Here is a 25,682-nt window from a genome sequence, read left to right as displayed (position 1 = left end):
TTTGCAATCATTTCCAGGAAGAAAATGAATATTATCTGACAGAATTGCAGGGGTGTCAATACTTTTGGCCACAACTGTATATATATTTTTGCCTAGAGGCATTAGATCAATGTACTGTATGATGTTTGGAGGAGCGGTCCATTCTCTTTTTTCAACATAAGGGTTCAAAAATGTCTAAGGGTACCGTTGCACCTAGCGATGGACCAGCGATCCCGACTAGCGATATGACGCAGTCAGGATCGCTGGTGCATTGCTAGGTGGTCGCTAGTGAGCTGCCACACAGGCAGATCTCACCAGCAACATCGCAGGGGATGGGGATCGCTACTTACCTGTCAGACGCGGCGATCCTGCGTCCTCCTGCCCGGCTCCACGCGTCGCTCATCGTCACAGCAGGAAGCGCCGCAGGAAGTGGCCGACGAGGAATGGTCCAGCAGCTTCTCGCGCGATCAGCGATAACCAGCGGGGGGGCGGGTCGGAGGTAAGTATCACATGCAGCGATATCGCTAGCAATATCGCTGCAACGTCACAAAATCGGTGACTTTACAGCGATATTGCTAGCGATATCGCAGTGTGTAACGGGGGCTTTAAAGTTTGACCAACATTTCCATGTCATACAATAAAGCAGAGAATAAATGCATTGTTCACTTCTCTGAACTGAATGGATCCAGGGTTTTTATCTTTGTTATCTTTGAAAGGATCATCAATGCATGGGATTTTTTCTCTGCCTCCTTTCAAGGTTATATCTGTGTGCTGCCTGCTTATCTATATGAACGCATTCCTACTATGAAGATCAGCATGAAAGGAGTTGTGGTCAGTGCTGGCGGGTTAAGGCCCCTTTATATTTAGCGATGCACCAGCGATTCCGACAACGATACGACCCGGTCAGGATCGCTGGTGCATGGCTAAATGGTCGGTAGTGAGCTGCCAAACAGGCAGATCTCACTAGTGATGCAGCGACGCAGCAGCGGTCGTTACTTACCTTTCAGACGCGGCGATGATGACGTCCTCCACCCGCATCCACGCGTCGCTCGTCGGTGCCAGCAGGAAGCCTGTGGGTAGCAGCCGACGAGAAATGGACCCGGCCGATCTCGCGCGATCACCGATAACCAGCGGGGGAGCCGGTCGGAGGTAAGTATCACACATACCGATATCGCTAGCAATATCGCTAGCAATATCGCTGCTGCGTCACAAAATCGGTGACGCTTTAGCAATATTGCTAGCGATATCGCTATGTGTAAAGCCCCCTTTACAGCTGTTGATTGGCTTGGTAGGGAGGGTCCAAGGACATGTCATACTGGTCAGAAACAAATGCATTATCAGGATGCAGCAAACCCGTGTAGTAAAGATGGCGGCAACACAGGTGCAAAATCCTGATAAGACAACCACTCACAACCTAACAATTCATGGAGGGGTGATTGCTTAGTATATGTTTGCACAGAAGCTGCTTATATAGGGCGCTGTTAACACATTGGTAATGCACAGTATCTGGTTTACAGCCTATTAGTGATGCCCACACTATTCGATCAGGTGGGCTGCCTAGCACTATCTAAATGTATCCCATGTGAACAGACATCCCAGTTTGCAAGACCAAATAACGTGCAAAAAATACATATAAATATTTGACCAAGATATGCAAGCTCGCAACCCGCTCCAAGGGTCCTCACACTTGCTAGTCCTAACACTAGAATTCTTGAATTTTTGGAGGATTTTTAGTCCTCTTTTTTGGCTGTGCTATTAAGTTTAGTGTTAGGACTAAGTGTGAGGACCCTAATAATCAAAAAACAGCGCTCCACACATTGGTGAAAAGAAACTTCACATTTAATCCGCCTTCTGTTGCTACGTTTCAATCGCAATGATCTTTATCATTGTAATCGAAACATTGCCACAGTAGGCGGATTAAATGTGAAGTTTCTTTTCACCAATGTGTGAAGTGCTGTTTTTTGATTATTTTGGACTTTAATTTTCCAAGAAGGACTCCCTGGATAGGACATGCGCTCAAGGATGGGTATAATGAACCTATATATCCACTTGTTTATTGAGGTGCTGTGAACCAGTCTATATTTCGCTCTTAGTGTGAGGACTCTTGATGTGGGTTACGAGCTTGCATACCTTGGCCAAAATATCGACCAGTGCCGCACATATTTATATATTTTTTGCACTTTATTTTTCAGGGTGAAGCCAGACCCAGCACGTTAAGTCTTGTAAACTGGGGTCAAATGGAATGCATCTAGATAGTGCTGGGCAGCCCACCTGATCTAATAGTATGGGTGTCACTAATAGGCTGTACCAGCGCCCTATACAAGCCTCTTCTGTGCAATCATATACTAAGCAGTCACCCCCTCCATGAATTGGTAGGTTGTGAGTGGTTGTCTTATCAGTATTTTGCACCTGTTTTGCCACCATCTTTAGTACATGAGTTTGCTGCATCCTGAGCATGTATTTGTTCAGAGAAATGTGCAGGTAAGCACTGCCATCCCTTTTATGCTGTATTAATTCTTGAATTTTTGGAGAATTTTTAGTCCTCTTTTTGTGGCTTTGTTTTACTATTAAGATTAGTGTGGAGTACTTTTACATTAGACTGTGGAGTGACTAGTGGCAGCATTTACATTGGGCTGAGGACTTAGCAGGTGTTGCATAACAGTACATTTACAGAAATGTTTTGTTGGTTTGCGTGCAGTTGTGTGCATAGTGGACCACACACAGACCAATTGTAGCTTATGTGCTTGTGCATATAGAGGAGTTTCCACACAGACCTCAGGTCCACATGTAATACATTGCAGCATATGCTACTAGTCTGGTCTGGTAGAAGAGTGCAGGAAAAAAGCAGGCAGCTCCCAAATTGCTGTGCAGACAATTACATAAATTTAACAAAAAGCCAGTCACGTCCACGGAACACCTGTACTTGGTTTGAACAGTCATTCTGTGCTGACACGTGAAAGGTCATGACTACAGTACTGTAGACTCATCCTTCCAAATGACCCCCTTTTATATCAACCTCCCTTTTTACAACCCCTTCCCACTCCCACGGAACACCCCTTCCCCGAAATGAACACTTGTAACACCTTTTTCTTTGGATAAATTGGCCTTTTATCAACAGATATTGCAATAAATAACTTTTAGTAAGGCGCTTCTTGAAGCTCCAAAACCTGGCGGAAACCAGTAATTAACCATCCAGCGTTACCCCCAGCCGCGGCCACAGGCTCGGGGGCACCTTTGTTGCCAGAAATTTTTTTCCGTAATGCCAACACCAAGGGACCCCACGCGGTAGAGTCCCAAAATCCTCCAGGCAATTAACCAAAATCCAAACATAAAGGGGGGGTTACCATCTACCTGATGTACAACCCCACCACCACCACAATTTTGCCACCAACTCCGAGAACCCCCTCACCACCACTTGCCGAAATCACCCAATGACATCATCATCCAACACCCCTTCTCAAACAGAAACCCTGCTTAAATGTAAATATCCCCCTCCTCACTGTCCAACCCCTGTAAATCATTGACCCCACATAGCCCTGCTTCTACCCATATTTATTTTTAACCCATGCTTGCCCTACAAACCAAGTCATTGGTCACTCCACCCATGGCTTTGCTAAGGGCTACATTTTTCCTTTCTATTTTATTTAATGTTTTCTAAATGGCACTTGTTTCATATCACACTAAAATTTGTTGCCGCATAAAAATGTCACCACTTTTGCAAGTAAAAGGAATACAAATTTACACATTTCATCAATGTCGGGTTTGACACCGGTGGCAATGCTGACTAAACGAAAGTATAATTTTTATTCACCATTGCTCAAAGTAAAAGGTTTCATTAACAACAGTATTTGAAATTTGACATATTTTGTCCAGCACTTTAAAATACCTGACAGGTAATAAAATATCAGTATCTGAATCAATGACAGTAAAGCAGGGAGGAACTTTTAATCCTTTCTTTGATTTGTCTATAAACAGAGGTCCGATGAAATATAGACTTGGTCCAAAAGGGGTTTTCACCTTCCAATAGGAGTGCTCAGAGTCCCAGAACACAGTATATTTTTCATTGTGGGATTTAAAATACCAGTGTTGGAAGCCAGAGTCCTCTTTTTGAAGCCCCCAGTCCACAGGGGGAGAATCCGATGAGTATGCATGGTTAATTCGCTCCCATATCATCATTATTGGCCAACGTGAGTCTCTAAATATCAGCAGTAAATCCTCAGCTGTATCCATATTGGCTAACAAATTTTATTCTTCTTTCCAAGATGACAAATATCTGCAAAAAGACACAAATTATGTACCATATATTATTTTTCTATTTCTTCTTACTATCTTTGTCTAATCCTTGTGGAGAGTCTTGCAAGAAGAATGTGGAAAAAGTGGAATATCATGGATAGAGCAGAACTATTGTCAGTGGCTTTTGTTTATAGAACTCCTCCTTAATCTCCCGTTGATTTTTTTTAATTCCTTTCCACTTCATGACATATATTGAGGAGAGAAATCTCCGATGTGCCCCCGGCGCTATCTATAGAGAAGAAAGAGGACGCTACTTGTCAAGGGAGAGGGGACAGGTGAGAAGAATCTTTTTGTTTGTTTATTTTATTTTAAAAATGGATGTCGCACTTTACTACAGGATGGTAACATTATTACAGAACGGTGACACTATTACAGGAAAGGGGCCGATGAGCAATATTATTAGGTGATGTGGGCCAAAATGGAGGACATTATTAAAAGGATGGAGACATTATAACATAATGGTGGATATTATTATAGGATAGGGGCCAGGATGGGGAACATCATTTCAAGATGGTATTACATGATAGGGGCAAAGATGGGGGACATTATTACAGGATGGAGGATATTATTACAGGCAGGGGTGTGACTACCGCGGTCGCAGCACTCGCCGCTGCAACGGGCCCAGAGTGCTTAAGGGCCCGATCACGGACCTACAGCCGCTCATTGGCTGCCAGGCTGCAATTAGCCTGATGTGCACAGGACCAGTGATGAGGTCACAGGAGGGGAGGAGTGAAGAGTCATATGATCAGGAGCGTCTGTGTATGCAGGACTCTGCTGTGCTGGTTGTCATAGTGCTGCATGAGGGTAAGTTTATGTGTGGGGTCAGGAGGGGTTTGCAGGGTGGATGTAGCAGAGCTGCGTGTGTACAAAGTGTACGGAGTGGAGCTGTGTGTGTACAGGGTGTACGGAGTGGAGCCATGTGTGTATGAAGTGTATGGAGCGCAGCCGTGTGTGTACGAGGTGAGCGGAGCCGTTTGTGTACAAAGCGGACCTGGAGAGAAGCTGCGTGTGTATGAAGTGTACAGAGCGGAGCCGCGTGTGTATGAGGTGGATGGAGAGGAGCCGCATGTGTACAAAGTGTATGGAGCGGGAGCTGCATGTGTATGAGATGGATGGAGAGGAGCCGCGTGTGTACGAAGTGTACGGAGCGGAGTCGCATGTGTATGTAACGCCGGTGTGTTTGTACTTTGCTTCCCCGGCATTACTCTGCATGTCTCTGCATTAACCCTTTGCTCCTCTCCTCCTATCAGGGATACTTGTTGTGTGTTACCGTTATGGATGCTGCTCAGTTCCCTGCCTCGCTGCGTAGCCGTGCATGCGTGCGTGGCTCCGCTGCTTTGCATGACCACCCACTGGTGCGGTCCCTGGCTGCCACTGTGGAAAGCTATCCATGGGTTTATAGGTTCTCTGCATTGTCTATGGCTTACCACGTGTGTTCAGGCTTGCAGCTCTCGCCAGGTGTCCTTTGCATTGCTGATTTCTGTCTGGCTTTGCTTAGGGTGCGCGCGGCCACACCTCCCCTGCTTTTATGAGGAATGGGTGTGTGCTACAATTGCTGCTCCAGCGTATCGCTATGAGGCAGCTGCTATATAAAAGTTCCTTGCCCTGTGGGGTGTGGCTAGAGCTTCACATTGAGTTCCTGAACCTAGCTATGTGAGTTTGTGTGTTCAGCTCCTGCTTTGATTCTGATCAGTTTTGGGGGAGCTGTTGCTCTTTGTCCTTGTGTGAACTGTGTCTTGCTGCCTGCCAGGAGGCAGAATATCCTGGCCCTTGTTCCTGTCCACCCTCCCAGGAGGCAGAAAATCCTGGCCCTTGTTCCTGTCAGCCCTCCCAGGAGGCAGAAAATCGTGGTCCCTGTGTTAATGTTTGGAGTCTTGCCTAGTACCTGTTTCCTGCTGTGTCTTGTTTCCTGAATACTGGATCTGTTCCTTTACCTGACCCTGTCTGAACTATGTCCTGAGTGATGTTCCTGAGGTCCTTCCGTGTCTTGAACCCTGTGCCCAGTGACTGTGACTCTTTGCTACCTGACTTGCTGTGATTTAACCTGGGTTCATCTTGGAAGTAGGAGTCTGGGGTATCCGCTGAGTTTCTGCTACTCTGTACTCAGCTGGTTATTCGGTGCAATCCCTGGCCGGTTCCAGTCTAACCCGGTGGGGATTGCACCAGACCACTTGGGATCCTTTCTAGGTCGCTGCCAGATGTCCGGAGCCTGATGACCATGGCCTCTCGTCCGGAGTCTGATGACCACGGTCTGATGTCTGGTGTCTGACGACCTCTTCCAGATGTGCTGTGCCTGATGTCCTCCGACAGATGTCCAGATCCTCTGCTTCCCTGCCCGATGTCCGGAGTCTGCCGATCGCTGCCAGTGGTCCGGAGCCTGATGACTGCGGCCTGATGTCCACAAACTGATGTCCAGAGCCTGTAGATCACTGCCAGATGTCTGGAGTCCAATGCTAGTGTGCCGATGCTCTATCTGAGATCCGAGTCCTGTCTGCTTGGTGTCTTGATATCCTGCCTGTTGTCCTGATGTCCTGCCTGATGTCCAGTACATGTTCCTGGTGTCCAGTCTGTATTCCTGATGCCCTGCCTGTGTCCCGATGTTCTGCCAATGCCCTGAGGTCCACCCAGTGATGACGTCCTTCTGGGATCGGTGTCTGATGTTCCCCCTGCTGAGCCTGTGCTATGCCTGAGGCCTGAGAGAAACAATCACTGACCTCAGTTAGACCAGTCTGAGAGAGAGGCCATCCTAGTATGCCCATGCCAGAGGATCCTGGATTGAATCAACCCATGATGACTCCTGCCATCGTCAAACGTCTGTCCGGGGTGTGTGTCTGATGTTCCTAATTGATGTGGATGCTCACCACAATCCGTGCTGGGCGTTGGCAGGCTTGGGGATTTCATTGCCGACCGGTAAGCTGACTACACTTTCTTTACTTATTCACTGTGTCTGATGTTCTCCTGCTGAGCCAGTGCTATGCCTGAGGCCTGAGAGATAGGCCGCCCTGATATGCCCATGCCAGATGCCCCTGGACTGCATCAACCTGTGATGACCCCTGCCGTTGACTGAAGTCTGTTTGAGGTCGGTGTCTGATGTTCTCCTGCTGAGCCTGTGCTACGCCTGAGGCCTGAGAGAGGCCACCCTAGTATGCCCGTGCCAGACGACCCTGGACTGCTTCGACCCGTGATGTCCTCCTGCCTTCGTTTGTTATCCTGAGACGTGTACTCTTCCCTGATGTGCGGAACAGGGTCTTAGGGACGGCGGAACGCACTAAATATAAAATAATGGAAAGTGCGTTCGCCTCCCGGGGTCCACCGTGCAGAGGTGTTAAACTGCTGCTATATAATGGCAGACGCACAATATGGCGGTATATCACACATGGGTTAAACGTCACCCGGTGTGCACTGGACTTTCTCTGTTAGCTTCACAGAGACGCCTAAGGCATTAACTGAAATGCTGAGCCTGTTGGACTCATAGGTCTCAGAGAAGTGTATGCACAGTATGGTCACAGGAGCTGGACCCTAGGCAGAGGGTCAGAGTCCGTCTAAACCTACCATGCGTGTGGCGTCACTACCGTGGACGCCCACAAGTGCTGCTGATTGCAGCGCGGCGACTGAACTAGCCGTTGTACGACAATGCCCAAGAGGGGGCGCACTGTCGGACTCTAGTACTGTGTAGTTGTGCAATGTGGCCTGTAGCGTACCACTGACTGTCGCTGGCTCTAAGACTAAGTCCTTATCCAGACGCGTAATATCAGACGGAGGGGATCCTAATGAGTCATTCGCAGGTTCATGCATCCATCATCATTCACACATGTAGCAAGTAGAGTCTATACTAGCGCATGGCCGAGCTGCCATGTGAACCTTTTATAGCCGGGACCTTCCGGAAGCTCCCAGCTCCCTGAGATGGACCAATCAGATCATGAGAAGGACCTGGACATGTGACTCCCGATCTCCAATGGGAGATCGTCTCATGAGCATGCTCAGTAAAGCGATGGGAGGACTTAGCCTCTGGAGTGGCTTGCTGCTGAGCAGCCTGCACTGCTATTGCTGGCCCAGAGGTGGCAGCAACAGCGAGACCCACAGAGCTGGTCTAGGCAGAGCGTCTGGAACACCGGGATTGCTGTGCAGGCTCCTGAGCGGTTGGTGGAGAATGGGAGACCGCTGAATGCGAGGCTCTGGATTCCTGCTGTGCAGCCGCAGGAACCCGACGCCTAACACCGGGAACCTTGCATAACTGTTTTGTTTATGTACCACATTTCGTTTGAAGTAAACTTTATGTCTATACCTGTTGTGCGGTGTCATGTCGTTCTGCCTCCTCGTCCACATGCTCAGCTGCCACATACCCCGGTCGCTACCCTTCCCTAGTGTGGGTACCGCATAAATATACGACCAATAGATTCAAAATTAGCAAAAAATTTCCTTCTTTATTAAGGGATATTGACAGAAAAGGGAGAAATGGGGAACATGTGCAACAAACAAGCAAAAAAGTGCAGCAGTGCTGTTAGGCATCAGATTCCTGGCACTGCACAGCAGGAATCCAGAGCCAGACATCCTGCGGTCTCCCATTCTCCTCCAACCGCTCGGACTCCTGCTCAGCAATCACGGCAAGCCAGGCTTGCTGCTCAGACACGCTCTGACAGCCTGGATGTTGCTGCCACCTCTGGTGCAGCAATAGCAGCGCAACCTGCTCTGCAGGGAACTGCTCCTAAGGCTAAGTCCTCATGCCATGCTACTGGGCATGCCCGCAACTTGACCTCTCACTGGAGAGCAGGGGTCACATGCTCAGGTCCTATGTCGGATCTGATTGGTCCTTCCCAAGCTAATGGAAGGTCCCGGAAGCGCATCGCTATAAAAAGCCCGCATGGCGGCTCGGCGATGCGCTAGTGTAGCATATTATTCTGTGTGTGTATGGTGATGGATGCATGGACTGGTGTCTGACTCATTATGAAACCCCTACCCTCTGATATTACGAATGGTGACTGAGTGTGTATAGTCAGCTCCGGGGTTGTGGCAAGCTACACGCCACTTGCTCCACGCCTACACTAGCGTCCGTCGGCGCCCGATTCTCGGCGCCGACGCTTGCGGCCTTAGCTGCCGCTGCGCTGCAATACCAGCAGCTATTGGTGTTCGCGGCTGCGACGCCACACGCCGGCTCCTGTGGCGTTAACAGGGCCAGCGCCTTTGCATATAATTTTGCCAAGCGACTGTGTCTGAACAGAGCCGCTCCTAGCGTTTGGGTGACGTTAACCCGTGCGCACTACAGCACCTTCTGGTGTATCTGCCATTGTCCAGCAGCGGTCTAGTCACCTACCACACGGTGGACCCCGGGCGGCGAACGCACCTCCTATTATTTATATTTGGTGCGTTCCGCCGTCCCTAACAAGTGCTAGAGGACACGTGAACCTGCCAAAGCCACAAGGTGTATTACAATATGTTAATATTGACCTGAGATACAACCATTACTGCAAATATAGAATGAGTAAACACCCTGATAGCACCGGATAGTCTAAGATAAAACCTAATAGTAAGAAAAGAGGTAAATAAACAGCTCTCCCTTGGGGGCATCCAATAATCACATGTACTAAGCCAGATTTGTACCCAGAAGCTATATATGCATGCATATATATGTGAGTGTCGATTATAATTAAAACGGCACGGCCAAACTGAGGATATGGCCAATTAGTATAGCATCACCACATATAGCTGACGGAGTACATCTCCGAAACGCGCATCAGGGTGATGCGCTGACCGCACGGCCATCCGAATTTTCGCTTCCTGAGGTAACATTTATCTGGGGTTGTTAACTCTAATTGAGTGGGTGTAATCATGTATCCTCTCTTGGGGAGGGTATGTTGCCTCTTTATATGTGATGTTCTATCACCAGCTCTGTCCCTGAAGTTGTGGTGATGCTATACTAATTGGCCATATCCGCAGTTTGGCCATGCCGTTTTAATTATAATCGGCACTCACATATGTTTGCATGCATATATAGCTTCTGGGTACAAATCTGGCTTAGTACATGTGATTATTTGATGCCCCCGACGGAGAGATGTACCGTATATTTACCTCTTTTCTTACTATTAGGTTTTATCTTATCCCCTCATACAGCACCAGATAGTCTATCAGGGTGTTTACTCATTCTATATTTGTAGTAATGGTTGTATCTCAGGTCAATATTAACATATTGTAATACACCTTGTGGCTGTGGCAGGTTCACGTGCCCTCTAGCCCTGCTGCACTTGTTTGCTTGTTTGTTGCACATGTTCCCCATATCTCCCTTTTCTGTCAATATCCCTTAATAAAGAAGGAATTTTTTTGCTAATTTTGGATCTATTGGGCGTATATTTATATTGTCCCCACACCCCCGCTTTGCTGGCACTATACATTTTCTCTGCAAAAGTTATTATAAATATTGATGAGCGATCGTGCTCAGATGAGATGTTATCGGAGCATGCTCGGGTCCTAATTGAGTGTCTTCGGCGTGCTTGAAAAATAATAATAATGATAATAATCTTTGTATAGCGCTAACATATTCTGCAGCGCTTCACAGTTTTCACACATTATCATCACTGTCCCCAATGAGGCTCATATTCTAAGTTCCCTATCAGTATGTCTTTGTTCAAGTCCCCTCAGCTTTATGGCTCACAGCTGTTCATGTTCAACAGCTGCAACACATGCAGGGATTGCCTGTTTGTTAATGTGTTGTGGATGTTCAACAGCTGCGAGACATTCAGAGACATTCAGGCGCAAGGACGTTAACATATTTTTCAAGCGCCCCGAAGACACTGGGTTAGCAGCACCCAACCATGCTCTGATCACACTTTATCCCAGCACTCCGCTCATCACTAATAATAAGCAGTGTTAGTGCACAACAGGCTTATAATGATGCAAAGTATTTAAAAACACATGGTGGATGTCAGTTTGTACTGACACGTTACAATTTCTTTTCACCAGCTGTAATTAACAATTTTAATGCGCTACTCTTGTATCTCACAAAGTGGCTACCTCCATGGAATACCGGATGTACTGTGTATTTCATGGAAACACTGCGATTTATGCGTAAACTGTATGTTGTAACACATTGCGACTGACCTACAGACAGGCAGCACAAAAAGGGTTAAACCTCCCCACAGAGGCTTGCCCATGTGACCCAGCTCTGCTTAGTGGCAGGAAGCTTCTGGAACAAACTCCCCTGGTCAGTCAGCGATGGTCGGCGCTCACAGCAGGTGAATAATTCTGCTACATACAGGCGATCTGATCATATGTAGCAGAGTCGATCAGACAAGTGCAGCTTCTAGTCTGCAATACTGGGCGATCAAAAGATCAAATCTGCACCAAAATTGTATTATTAAAAATGTCAGCACAGCAAGAATAAACTCTCACCCAACCCAAGATCACGAAAAATAGATACACTACGGGTATAGGTAAATGGCGCTTTTTTTTTTTTTTTTTTTTTACAAAGCTTGGAATTATTGTTTCGCCACGTAAATAAAAAAGATCCTAGATATGTTTGGTGTCTATGAACTCGTAATGACCTGGAGAATAATATTGGCTGGTCAGTTTTAGCATTTAGTGAGCATAGTGAAAAAAAAAAATGTTGTATTGCACTTTTTTGCAATTTCAACGCACTTGGAATTTTTTTCCTATTTTAAAGTACACGACATGGTAAAACCAATGGTGTCACTCAAAAGTACAACTTGACCCACACAAAACATGGCCATTTTAACCAAAAACTTAAAAAAATAAGTGTATGGCTCTTGGAAGGAGGAGGAGCAAAAAATGAAAATGCAAAACCAAAAATACCTCTGGTCATTACGGAGTTAAACAATATACATCAATTTGATGAGTGAGCTGTATCTCCAATTTTTTTAAAAAATTTTTATAAATGTGTCCTTGGTGTGACGTTACGTCCCATCAATTTCCATACGGAGCAGTGTCATGTCTTGATTGTGAGCACACTCTGCAGCCACGCTAACAGTGTTATTGCGGCTCTTATGGCTCAATCCTGGCAGCATTACAGTACCAAGCAGTGACCTCAAACGGGAAGGAGCCAGCAATGAGTCTGCAATAACACCATACCAGAAGACAGCCAGCTCAGCAAGTGGGTATTGATGACCTATATAAAAGTGGTGGATGACGTCTTTAAGCCTGGGAAGTACACATGGCTGCATTGCACATTCCCAGGGAGGGAGAATATTGCATCTATGCTCAATATTTGCAGAGTGCTGGCAGTGACATCACTTATGTAAATCACATCGCCCACCCCCACAGGGGCCTAATTACGTAATTAGGGCTCATACTCACGAGAAACTCAGACGAGTCTTGCACGTCAATACCCAGCACTGCCGCCGTCACTCGGATCAGAGCGTTCAGCTGCACAGAAATACATGCAGATGAACGCTCCGATCCGAGTGCCGGCGGCAGTGCCGAGTGTTAAGATGCGAGACTTGTCCGAGTTTCTCGCATGTGAGTATGAGCCCTTAGAGGGGGAAGTAGTCCAGGATAGTCAATGCTCCTCCAGCCAAACCTTTTCCCCCCTCAACTAGTCAACTACTAATTTACATAGAGAGAACGCAGCATCAAAGTTAATTATATGTTAATTCAGCCACTGCAAAGCCAGGTAAAAAGGCTTGTTAGAATGCAGGGTAAGGTTGCTATGCATACATGATGGCGGTTTAGGAAGGCTAGGGCAAATGTCAGATTATTAATGGTCACATAGGCCCCCATTACCATAGAGACGCCAAGAGAATGGTATTTTAGTCTCCATTTGGCAGATATGCAGTACTGCAGCCAACTCCAAAAAATGCTGTGTAATATACCTTTCTTGCAATGGGTTCTTATGTTGGAAAAATGCCACTGCATCCATCCAGACTGGTCACTACAGGCATGTGCCTCAAGAGTGTGAGGAGGGAAACTTTTTGAATGTGCGAACAAAGGTTGCACATGGTTTTATTGCAGTTTACTGCAGTTTCTAGAGCTAAATCTTACACAGGTGCGTAGTGTATTATGTGCATTGATTTCTGCAAGCCTTCACCTAAATGAGGCAGTTACTGAAATCTAACAAATCTGACACATATGCATTAAGCCTCCTTCGTGCACTCTTTTTTAGCATTACAATTTCTAGTGTCTGTCACAGCATTTTTTATTTTTACATTTTGTCCATGCATTTTTCAAGTTCTACAGAAACAGCTTCAAAACCCCCACCTTGTGTATGTTCTGAAAAGCATTGTGTGCAAAACTAGCCCTAGGCAGTCTCCACACAGCGGGTGGGCTAGCTATTGGACATCCTGTGGAACCACAAACACTTCCATGCTCTCTAGAAGGTTTCCTTCATGAATTCTTTGTTCCTTCTGCATGGAGTCCATTGTGAGAAAAGTGGGAATCAAATGTTTGTTGTTGTTATTCCAAAAGCACACAAGAAAAAAAGCGGATGAAAAAGGGTCCCCAAAACAACTGCAATGTTTAGCAACACGGAAGAACATTTTGCATCTAAACAAATGCATGTCAGCACCGTGTACACAATGCATTTCTTACATGAGACTGATAAGACAAGTGCTAAGGTTCCAAAAGGTCCAAGACCACATTCACACGTTCAATATTTTACATCAGTATTTGTAAACCAAAACGAGGAGTGGGAGGAAAATGCAGAAATGGTGCACGTGTTTCTATTATGTTTCTTGTCTGACGGGCAGCACGGTGGCTCAGTGGTTAGCACTGCAGCCTTGCAGCGCTGGAATCCTAGGCACTCCGGTTTCCTACCACATTCCAAAAACTTACTGATAGGCAATTTAGACTGTGAGCCCCAATTGGGGACAGTGATGATAAAGTATGTGAAGCGCTGCAGAATATGTTAATCTTTATTTTTATATAGCGCTATTATTAAAAAATACTGTTCCACTCCTGGCTTTGGCTTACAAATACGGAGACAAAAAACTCACCAAAGACTCAACATGTGACCATGGCTTAAGGATTTGAACAAGATTTCCATGTTATACAATAAAGCAGAAAGTAAATATACTGCTTACTTGTCTGGACTGAATGGATGCAGGATCTTTGTCTTTATAATCTTTGGAAGGATCAGCTGTGTATAGGATTTTTCCTGCTTCCTCCCAAGGTTACATCTGTGTGCTGCCTGCTTATCAATGTGAAGGAATTCCTACTTTGAGGATCAGTATAAACAGAGCTGTGGGCAGTGCAGGAGGGCTACAGCTGTTCATTGGTTTGTTAGTGGTAGGGAAGGCCCAAGGACATGATGTCATAATGGTGAGAAACTTTCCTCCACCATAGAAAGAGAACATATCTTTACATAGAACAATGTTAGCCAATAGATTATATAAAAAAAAAATACAAAATAGTAATGTATCTTTCTACCTTCTTTACATTTTAGGATATTCATAAAAGCTATAAAGTTCCTAAATCTGAAATGCTTATAGTTATATACCTTGTGTGTGTATAGTTACATTGTTTTAAATTCCCCTTTTAATTGACAATTGGTCTTGCTTGTCTATTTTGCTATAGTAATACCCTATTTCTTACTGTTTTATGTACGCCCACTGTGGGGCCTTCATCAGGCTTCCGGCATGCACATCTGTATTGATACGTTAAGTACTATTATTAGTACACACAGTGCTCTTTTGTATTCACAATACAAGTTTATGTATCATATCTAGTTAATGTATGAAATGTTTTTGAATTTACAATGGGGATGAGCGAGCACTAATATACTCGGGTGCTCGTTTCTCGAATCAAGCAATTCTCAATACTCGCATGCTCGTGTACGAGCAAAATGGGAATCAATGGGAAAGCTAAGCTATTTTCTGGAAGACCCTACAAAGAGGTCTCGGGGGGCGGGGGGCAGTGAAGACCCTGGAAGCATCTCTGACTCCCAGATCTCTGCTGAGAACAATGGTGTCACACTTTTACTCCACTTTAAGGAGTGACAATAAAACATTCCGAACCGACGACAAATTGCATTTTTCAGGAAAAAAATGTTAGGAAATATTTTTTCCTGTATATTGACTTGTATATAAGGCAAAATGTAAAAAGGATTTAAAAAAATATTTAAGTAAACCAAAATTGATTTTTTTAAAATTGAAAGATAGGAAATTTCAGTTGAATTTATGAAGGAAGCAAGAACTGCAAAAATAATGGACTCAGATACACCCTGTATTAGACATAAAGGAGGATCTCATACACATTCTGTTCAAATTGTCATGTATTGGTTCTCCTAGACTCATAAAGGTTATGCACTCTTGAGGGTTATAGTGTTGAGGAGAGCCTTAAGTTCAAATAGTTAATTAACCTCAAGTGTATTATTTCACCTTACATGAGCTTTTTCAGATCAAAGTGTGACACTAAAGATGGCTGCCATTTCCTGCTTGCCTCATACCATGTGCTCATGGAACTGGAATTTCCTGTTTGGCCAAACAGCATGTGCTTCATGGATCCACCCACGACAACGCCCGCTGCGATGACCTCATGGACCAACCCAGCCTGATGACCTCATGGATCCACCTGGACTAGCTCACTCCCCAACCCACTAACCAATGGAATACATCCAAACACTCCCATTTAAGAGTTAACCGAGCCCACTTACAAGGGACATAAATCCTATGTGTGAATCAATAAAGCTGTTGTATTACTCTTGCTCTCTCTTGGAGCTATGCCATAGATTGATCAGAGAGGTTACATCCAATTGAGATTCTGTTGTGATTCTTTCAGTGCGCACTGCTCAATACCCATTGGGCCAGAAGCAGGCAACTTGTGAACATTACTTATTGTTCAACCTAACAATATACGAAGGAAATGTACTCCAGACCATGTAATAGTCTATGGGTGAGCAATAAAATACTGATAAGGGTATGTGCACACATTGAGTAACATTTCTGCATATCTTGGTAGGGAAATGCAGCTGTGTTTTTGTTTTTCATTAATTGGAGTGAAGTCAAGGGTGAAAAACTCATGCCCAAAACGCACAGAAAATTGACATGCAGCAGATTATTTTCTGCACCAAATCTGCAAGTAAAAAATACTCAACGTGTGCATGACACTTCAGGTTTCTCATGCACTATGCTAGCATCAGGTTTTGCCACAAATCTGCCCAGAAAAAAATGACAAAAACAGACCAAAGCTGCAACGTGTGTACACAGCCTAAATTTTTAATACTTTTTTGGGGGTTATATGCTAACAAAATGTACTCCAGACGACGGAATAGTTTATCGGTGTGGATGAGGAATATACCGTAATACCAATAAATTTTGAACAAGTCTTTTGAGACTTATTTAGCAATGAAATGTATCCAAGAAGTTTTAATAACCTATTGGTGAGCAATATGATTATAATACATTTGGAACAAGTTTTTGGAGGCTTATATAGCAACTAAATGTACCCAAGAAGATGTAATATCCTACAGATGAGCAATATAATACCAATACATTTTGAACAAGATTTTTTTAGGGTTATATACCAACAAAATATAATACAGACCACAGAATAGTCTATGGGTTGTGGTATGACGGTTGGTCGCGTGGTTAATGGGAGGTATATGTCACAGGGATGGATGCTCCCTGCGATGTAACCTGTAGTATTTTGTCTCTAGTGTTCATGAGCACTAAAGATGTCATTTAGTGCACTGGGTCCGGGTTGCAGGTAGCTATGAGAGATGGGAGGGTCTGGCTACCCATATTGCCTCACCTCTGGGTGAGGGTATTGACTGTACCCCTGTTTTCCTTCAGGACCTGCCGTGAGGTCATGACCATGTGACCAGTCCATGTGATCCATACCTCACCTGTGGTATTACGGTTGTGAGTAATACTGACCGGGATCAGTGAGAGCTATTTTTGGGATACCTCTGTGGATAAGAGGGGTCCGGGAACCTGCGTGGCCAACAGGTAACGGAATGGAGTCCGTGTTATGCTGACCGGGGTCAGAAAGAGATTGTGTTGATATTTGTTGGATACCTCTGAGGATAAGAGGTACCTGGGAACCTGTGTGGCCGACACCAGCAGGTAACAGACAGACCGTGTGGTACTGACAGGGGTCAGTGAGAGACTGTATTTTTTTCTCCTCTGAAGGTGATTGCTGTGGCTCAGAGGGGTCACAAAGTTTTTTTTTCCAAGACAACTGGTGGTGGCTCGGCGGTGCCACGAAGATGACAAGTGTCTGGCTGTAACTCGGCGGGTTTACGAAGCTTGCCGTAGATCGGCGGGTCCACGAAGTCTGTGGTAGCAGGAGCTGCAGTTGCAAGTTGCAGCAAGAGGTTCTGCAGCAGCAGGAGCTGCAGCAGCAGCAGCTTGTGAGTGGCATCCGGAGGTGCCAGTGGTTTGTGACTGCAACAGGAGCGGTGGCCGTGCCAGTAGGAGCTGGTGATGTATCATAGGAAGACAGTGTTAACCAGGTCACACAAACTCTTAAAAGGCCAGTACAAGCCCAGAAAGTCCTAAGTGTACTGTGGTACTGTTGGGGCAGATAGACTGCTGTGTACAGGCCTCTAGAGGAGCCATGGGGAAATCCCGAAAGGGGGCAGTGACCCAAAGAGGGGTGGTGGCCCAAAAGGGGGTGGAGTCAAAGAGGGAGGCGGAGTCCCAAAAGGGGATAGTGGCCCAAAAAGAGGAGGAGATTTCAAAAGGGGCAGCACTCGTTACCTCAGTGGACATGTCTGGGGAACAGCGGTGTTTATGTCTTACCTGTTCTGAGTGTGGCATAGACTTTCCGGCTGACGACAAGCCGCAGGTGTGTACTGTGATGCTACACTGTGAAGGAGTCTGGATGGTTGGACTCAAAGAGTCAGGTGACTGACAGGAACTCCTCTTGTTTTCTGTCTGACTGAGAAAAAGGTTAAGGTTCGCTGCAACCATGGGGTCACTGTGGACAGAGTGATGATTGAGATGTCCAAAAGTGTTGAGTGCCAAGGTGGCAGTATACCACCAAACTTATTGTATCCCTTTGAGAGGGGCCGGGACTTTGTGTTGTTTGAAGATGCATGGGAAGTTGAAGTGTGGGGTGGCTCAAAGGAGGAGGTAGCACCACGTAAGGTCGATAGTCCAGAGTTCCGGGTGACCGAGAGAAAGTGTGGGTCTGACCAACTTAGTGACTTAGCTGGGGTGACCAAATGTGTGACCGTGGGAAACGGGGTACCTCCAGGAAAGGGGTCCAACACCTGTTTGAGTGGGGACTTGCTGCTCCAGGATGACAGGGTGAGTGGGGGTGACTCCAATTCAGACTGTGACTCGAACACAAGGGAAAAAGTGTGTAGTAAGGAGGTCACTTTATCTCTGACACATCCCAGCACAGCAGGAGTTAGTGATGGTCTGGAATTAAAACAGACCTGTAGTAGACCCGCAGAGAACATAGAGGCGGATGCAGGAACAGGTGGAGCTCTGAAGAGGCAGAGTATGGGTGGGCAAGAGAGCCCACCTGAAAATCTGGCTAAAGAACTGATGCAGGACCATGCAAGAGTGCAGGACCATGAGGTAGAGCTGTTTAAAGAGACTGTAAAAGAGCATGTTGAACGAGAAAGGGTCATTAGACAAGCGCTGAGCACAGAGTGGATGAACTGGAGAAGGAAGTCTCTGAGCTCAGAGTTCACCTGTCAGCATGTCAAACTATTAACAAAGCTATAGTAAAAGATATGGAGGTGCTCAGAGAGGCCCAAGAGAAGTGTCATCAGCTTCTCCAGAAAGAGGATGAGCATCGCTGCCTGGGAGAGGAGCGAGAAAAAGTTCTTAGGGAGCTCATGATAGAGAAGGAGATTAATGCCGAGCTCCAGAAATCCACGGATGACCGGGAAATCGAACTGTCATGCGCTCCCAATCTGATCGTAATGAAGGAGAGTGAACTGGATAGGCTGATCAGAGGAGGGGCCTCCACGTAGGAAGAAAACCAGCAGGGGTAGTGCCACGCAGATGGCTATACAAGGGATGTCGATGTCTTGGAAAACTGCGCTTACGCTCAGGAAGAGGAGGTCCAACAGTATGTCCAACAAGGGGAGACTTCGTTTTTCAAGTGTATAATAGAGGTACCTGAAGACATGCGAGAAGCCTGTGCCATTGAGGATGTGCATGAGGCCTTTTAAAAGGCGGTAGAAGCTTTTAGTGTGCAATGGGCACCAGAGACGAACCAGTTGGCGATACTGTCGACTAGGGAAGTCACAGTGAAGGGGGTGGCTGTCCTGAGGCATATGCATCTAAAATGCCTCCGCACGAAGCAGGTGATCCTGTTGAGGAATAAGGAAGCTGCTCGACGTCTAGAGCGTGCGAGGAAAGTTCAGAGTCAGCAAGGCATTGCAGAAGACATCATTCAAGTGCCAAGAGGTCTGGTGAGGAAAGTCATCGGAAGGTTTGGGAAAGTGATGCAGGAGATGGGGAATAGGTCCGGCGTGATGAGTGAGGATTCCGGCTGATGACGAAGCCCAGGACATGGGTGAAGATGGGATGGCTCCATTCCTCATTGTCGGATCCATGGAGAGCCTTGGGAATATCCGAATGCTCCTGGAGTATCGTGTGGCCTACTTGAAAGAAGTAGAGCAGGTAAGACTTGAGAGATCAGATCAACAGAGAGCTGCAGGAAATGGAAAGAAGATGGCCGCCACCTTCAACTCACGGTATAGAGAGGCGAAGAGGTTCGCTTAAGACTGGAAGTTCTCAAGCTGGAGATAACAGAGGACATAGATATAAATTGAAGGGCTGCTCTCAGGACCATATAGACCATAGGAGAAATGCCCAGCAGAGAGATGACAGTAGGTTGCCTGACGGAAGAGGTAGAAGTAGTGATGCCTCAGTTAGCTCTGGACTGAGAGACCTAAGTGGAAGACCTTGTAGTGGATGTGGTGACAAAGTGTCAGACCGGAGAGATGGCATGGGTGCAAGAGAATTGCGATGCTGGATTGACTACCGGGGGTGCGGGTGGTCTGACAAGGGGTCATTTCTATTAAAAGACGTGATGGATGATGGGTATCTACAAAAGGGTTCCTTAGCAGGGCCTGACTTTGACAGACGGTTTGACTGGCAGGGATGACTTAGAAGGATCTCTGGTCGAGTAATAGGGCCAAGCCCCACGGCTTTTAGAAGGGGGAAAATGTTGTGTGATGGGTGGTCGCGTGGTTAATGGGAGATATATGTCACAGGGATCTATGCTCCCTGCGATGTAGCCCAGAGTATTTTGTCTCTAGTGTACATGAGCACTAAAGATGTCATTTAGTGCACTGGGTCCGGGTTGCGGGTAGCTATGAGAGATGGGAGGGTCTGGCTACCCATATTGCCTCACCTCTGGGTGAGGGTGTTGACTGTACCCCTGTTTTCCTTCAGGACCTGCCGTGAGGTCATGACCATGTGACTAGCCCATGTGATCCATACCTCACCTGTGGGTGTGGTTACAACCCACATAATGGAGGCTGTGTTTAGCACATGGGCAGTGAGTGTGAGGGAGTCTGTCAGAGTGTGGACAGACTTCCATGTGTCCAAGTCGGACATTACAGAATGGTCTGTGTTTTCAGGAGGGAAAAGCCTTCCTGTGGCTGCAGATAGAGCTCTGCTATGGACATTGCAGTGGCCTGTGTGTGCGCACAGGGCCTGGGAGAACAAAGCCCAGCTAAGGACTGTTTTGTGTTGCTTAAAGACTGTTTACCTTTCTGTTGGGGATTTTATGGTTTATGAAGCAAATAAACGCACAGGGATGAGAAACAGAATGCACCTCCTATGCTGCTAAGTGACTACAAACTTTACAGGGTCATCAATATAATAACAATAAAATTTAGAAACATTTTTGGAGGGTTATATACCAACGCAATGTACCCAAGAAGATGTAATACTGTATGGCTGAGAAATGTAACCAAGCAAAAATGTTAAACTTTTTTTGAGTCTTATATATCACAAAAAAGTACCCTGGTGCACAGAATAGTGTATGGGTAAGAAGCAAGCAATATCTTCAAACAATTTTTTCTACAGTTATACAAAAAAGTGACAAAGTGCGTAGTATTGTATGGATGAGTAATCTAATCCGGAACTATTTTTTTTCACTTTTTGTACGTTTTACATACCACCGTAATGCACTAATAACTAATGTTAAACTGCATAGATGAGTCATTCAATCCATAACAACATTTTGAATTAAAAAAATTTGAGAGTGTAGTTGATGTACTTATATAGTCATAAAGGCTTTACAGAAAGTGCAAAGCCAGACAGAAATTATGAGAGAAAACAAGGGCGGGGGCGCAGACAGGGCTTCACCTGGTATAAATCAATTAAAATATAAAAGTACTCTGGAGTACTCACCCTTTATGGGTTGTGTTCAGACACAACCACTCTCAACGTTTGTTGCAGTCATATAGCTGCTGCAGAGCTCGTGCAGGTGGACAGCGTCCACTAGGTATCATAAGTTGAGGCTCCAAGAAAAGCACTTCTGAGCATCCGCGCTGCTTTAGTGATAAGAATTCTTCAGAAATCCATATAAATCTTTCAAGTTCTTTATTATATGTACTACAGAAACTACGCGTTTCGAGGTGACAAACCGCACCTCTTCTTCAGGTTTCAGTACAGAGTTGTCTGACGACAACTCTCCATCTTCTCCTCCCTTTCTTCCTCCTCAATCCCATCCTCAGCCCATCCATGTAGGAGAGCTGGGACGAAGGTTGTATGGCTAATCCTCTGTAGCGCTAGCCCTCAGCTCCCATTCTTCCATTTCCTCCTCCTCCATGTCCACCTCCTCATTTTTACCCAATCCATGCTGAGCAGATGAGATGAGGCTGGGCTGGCTACAATCCCTGTGTAATGTCTTCCTCCTGCCCCACCTGGATAGCATGCAAAGCTTTATGCTTAATTGTGAGCAATGACTGTTTAAGTGGGTAGAGAAGTGGGATAGTTGTGTTGACTATGGTGTCATCACCACTCACAATCTTTGTTGGTCTCTCCATGCATGTGCTGTGACTGTGACACAGCCGCGACACATGCAGCTGCGGAGCCGATCAGCTGATCAGCCGTCGCACTCTATGTATCCGTGTTCCCACTGTAGCTTATTCGGTAGGCGCTATAGCTTGCCAAATAAGTAGCGACCCTAACAAATTTGCTCAACTCTAGTAAACAGCTCCTGGAAGTCTCCTAGTGTGGGATCACTAGTCTCCTGGGACTCAACATGGTGGGAGGAAGAGGGATCAGGGTGAGGATTAAGACTAGACTTTAGGCTGGTGAGACTGGACTGTGTTGGAGATAGGGTGGTGCGGCCATGCCTGCTGGAAGCATTATCTGCTATCCAACTGACCACCTGTTCGCACTGCTCAGGCTTCAAAAGTGGTGTACCGTGCTTTCCTGCAAAGTGTCACAGGAACTTGTGTCGTGGATGGGCACGTTTCTTGTGCCCCAGCAACAGGCATAGTCGCGCCTGCCCCATATGCTCGGCATCTGCATGCACCATAATCAGCACTAACACTTCCCCATCCCTTAATGCACACCTTACACGTTTTATAATTTCTAGGTGCCAGAGGCTTAGCTAGGGTTTTGGTTCAGGGGGGGTAAACTTCTCAGTGGGCCCCCCACTAGGTAACCTTGATTACAACTTGGTGATGTACCCTAATAGTGGATATAAGAGAACCTCAGCAGATGACCGCGCTGTTGCTGAAAATACCAATATTGATATTACCGCCATATGATCAGTGGTTGATACCAGTCCTACAGAACCTATAAGAGATTACTGCACAGTTATAGATCGTGACTTACAGCTGACATTCTTTCTGATAGGAAAAGTGAACGATTTTGTCTTTTCCATCTGGCCCAGACCGATATGACAACTTCTCCAGCCAGAACTCGACTACAGAGAATGCAACAAAGACATATTTCACTTCTCACATTTTCAGCACTGTCCCCAATGGAACTATTCCCAACCTGCACAAAGTCTTCATTTTGCTGATAGCCCAATACTGAGCCCCTGCTGCTGTATGTGTACATGGGGAGGCTGTGTGGGGCTCATGCTGTATATAAGGAGGCTGTGCGGGGCTCATGCCATATATAGGGAGTGTTAGGGACGGTGGAAAGCTCTAAATATAAATAATAGGAAGTGCGTTCGCCGCCCGGGGTCCACCGTGCAGTAGGTGAAACAACCGCTGCTGAGTAGTGGCAGACTCGCTATATGGCGGTATACTGCGCTCGGGTTAAACGTCACCCGAGGTGCGCACAGCGGACTCTGTTAACCTCACAGAGGCACTTTAGTACAAATAAAGGTTTAGGAAGCGCGGAGAGATCCGCGGGCACTTCAGTGGAAGCTACCTGAACACTGCCCCTCAGGCACCTTCCCGCACAGTCCTTGCTCCAACCCAGTATATTCCCCCGAAGCCCAATCAATGTGAGGGGAGTGACAACGGAGCCAGGGAACTCCGAGAAGCACCTGGTCGATGCTATCTGGCAAAATGAACAAGGACAGAATCTCAAAATGAGATTGTGAGATTGAGAGCCCGAGCGGGGCCATCTGGTGGGTCACCTGAGATGGTAAAGGTGCACCATTAACCACCCTGATGGTCAGAGGTTGGGGCACTAACACCAGTGGAACAGCGTGTTTCTGGGCGAAGGTCGAGGACATAAAATTCCCCTCAGCCCCGGAATCCACGGTAACCTCTACCTCCCAGGTGGAGGCCCCGCTATCTAATGTCCCTCGGAATACCGGTTTGGGAGAAAAGGGTTTCATATTTGCCTGACCACCACCTACGACCACTGGATGTGATCGTTTTTCTGACCGCAGAGGACACGTGCTAGCCGAGTGACCAAACTGCCGGCACTGGTAACAACGTGCGGAGCTTCGCACCGGATGTGGCTTGGGACCGGCGCGAGACACCTCCATAGGTTCGGAGGGTGTAAGCTCCTGAGTGGGAGATCTTAGCGGCTCGGTAAAGGTGGGTGTTACGGTTTGCTGTTGCAAAGAGGAAGGTAAAGAAAACCCGGAAGAGAAGGTGTGGGGACCCAAGGAGGGCACGGTATGGCTGAGTACGGAAAAGGAGATAACAGAGACAGTGCAGGGTGAGGCAAGGACGAGGGAACCAGAGACACAGAGCAGAGCGCAGGCGGTGACAAGGATGAAGGGGCCTGAAACACAGAGAACGCCGCCGCGAGACAGCGTCACCGCATTTGATAGACAGGCGTTTTACCTGTCCAGACACCGAGCATAAGTAGGAATGGGCGCCGCCATGTTGGAGGCGGGGCCAGCACGTCACTCTACCCAGGAGGCTGCGCGCCAGGAGTAAGGCAGTGAGTAGGTGCCCGACGCTGAGGGAGCCGGAGGTCGGGCGCGGGGACACGCCGGAAAGCAGGAGCACGCCGGGAGATGCGCGCAGCGAGGCAAGTGGGGACCGGAGCCGTGACAGTGGGAGCCAAATTAACCCTTCATCTGGATTGCACACGTTCCAGCCCGCGCTCCGTAAATCGGAGATCAATGCGGGTGGAGATGGCAATCACTTCCTCCAGACTTGTGGGGACCTGTCTGGTTGCTAGAGCATCTTTGACATGCTCTGCTAACCCTCTCCAAAACACAGGGGTGAGTGCTTTATCGGGCCACTCTAGTTTTGGAAGCCAATGTCCGGAATCGGACGGCATAATGGCTGACCGAGAGAGACCCCTGTGTTAAGGCCAATAATTGGAGAGAGGTGTCGTGCGTGATCCGTGGTCCCAAAAATACCTGCTTCAGAGCCGCGAGTAACTGAGCAGCCCCCTGAACCATGGGATCATCACGCTTCCACAATGGCGTAGCCCACTCTAATGCCCTGCCAGATAAAAGAGAAACAATAAACCCCACCTTAGCCCTCTCTGTAGGTTCAAAGATATATAGGGGGTGTCAGCATACTTAATTCTGCTCAATATTAAATGATACAATTAACATTCATAAATTAATATTGAGCAGAATTAATTTCAAGCTATTGGTTCGGCCCTCCACAACTGTCATGGTCTCTCATGTGGCCCTTCAGGAAAATTAATTACCCACCCCTGCTCTAGATGGTAAAACAGCCCTCTAGAATATAGTAATGCCGAAAGGGCAGGTTCCTCTCCCCTTTGTATCAGTCTGTCATTGTTAACTTGATAACTGTAATTTGTGTGTAACCCCTTCTCATGTCAAATAAGGAAATGATTGCATTAAGGCATGTGAAATACAAATAGCATAATGGCTTTTGGAATCTAGAAAAACATGAGATACTTAGCACAAAATTTGGCCAAAAGATGTGAGCCCATTCACCAACGTCAAGGTGATCTCATTGAACAGGTCCCTATACTGACTGCCTAGTGTGAACTAACCTCTGGCTAATAACATGGTAAAGCCTGTTTTTATAGGAAGATAGGAACCAAAATGTGATTGGATGTAATTAAAATCACAGCCTAATGAAGGGCGGAGTGCTCAGTCAGAAACCTAACATACAAATGACAGAAAAAACTGACGGCACA

General features: G+C 46.6%; 1 long non-coding RNA gene across 1 annotated transcript in view; it reads right to left on the bottom strand.

Annotated features, from left to right (window-relative positions):
- Positions 1 to 3,764: 3,764 nt before the first annotated feature.
- The window catches only part of LOC141056757 (uncharacterized), a 32,111-nt gene continuing 10,193 nt past the window's right edge, over positions 3,765 to 25,682 (bottom strand). The window contains exon 2 of the long non-coding RNA XR_012221928.1: positions 3,765 to 4,252. This is a non-coding gene — a long non-coding RNA (uncharacterized lncRNA). The remainder of the gene's footprint in view (positions 4,253 to 25,682) is intronic.

Source organism: Dendrobates tinctorius, unplaced genomic scaffold, assembly GCF_039654945.1.
Source record: "Dendrobates tinctorius isolate UK_male_01 unplaced genomic scaffold, ASM3965494v1 ptg000199l, whole genome shotgun sequence".
Classification (NCBI taxonomy): domain Eukaryota; kingdom Metazoa; phylum Chordata; class Amphibia; order Anura; family Dendrobatidae; genus Dendrobates; species Dendrobates tinctorius.
This window is presented reverse-complemented; position numbering and strand designations above follow the sequence as displayed.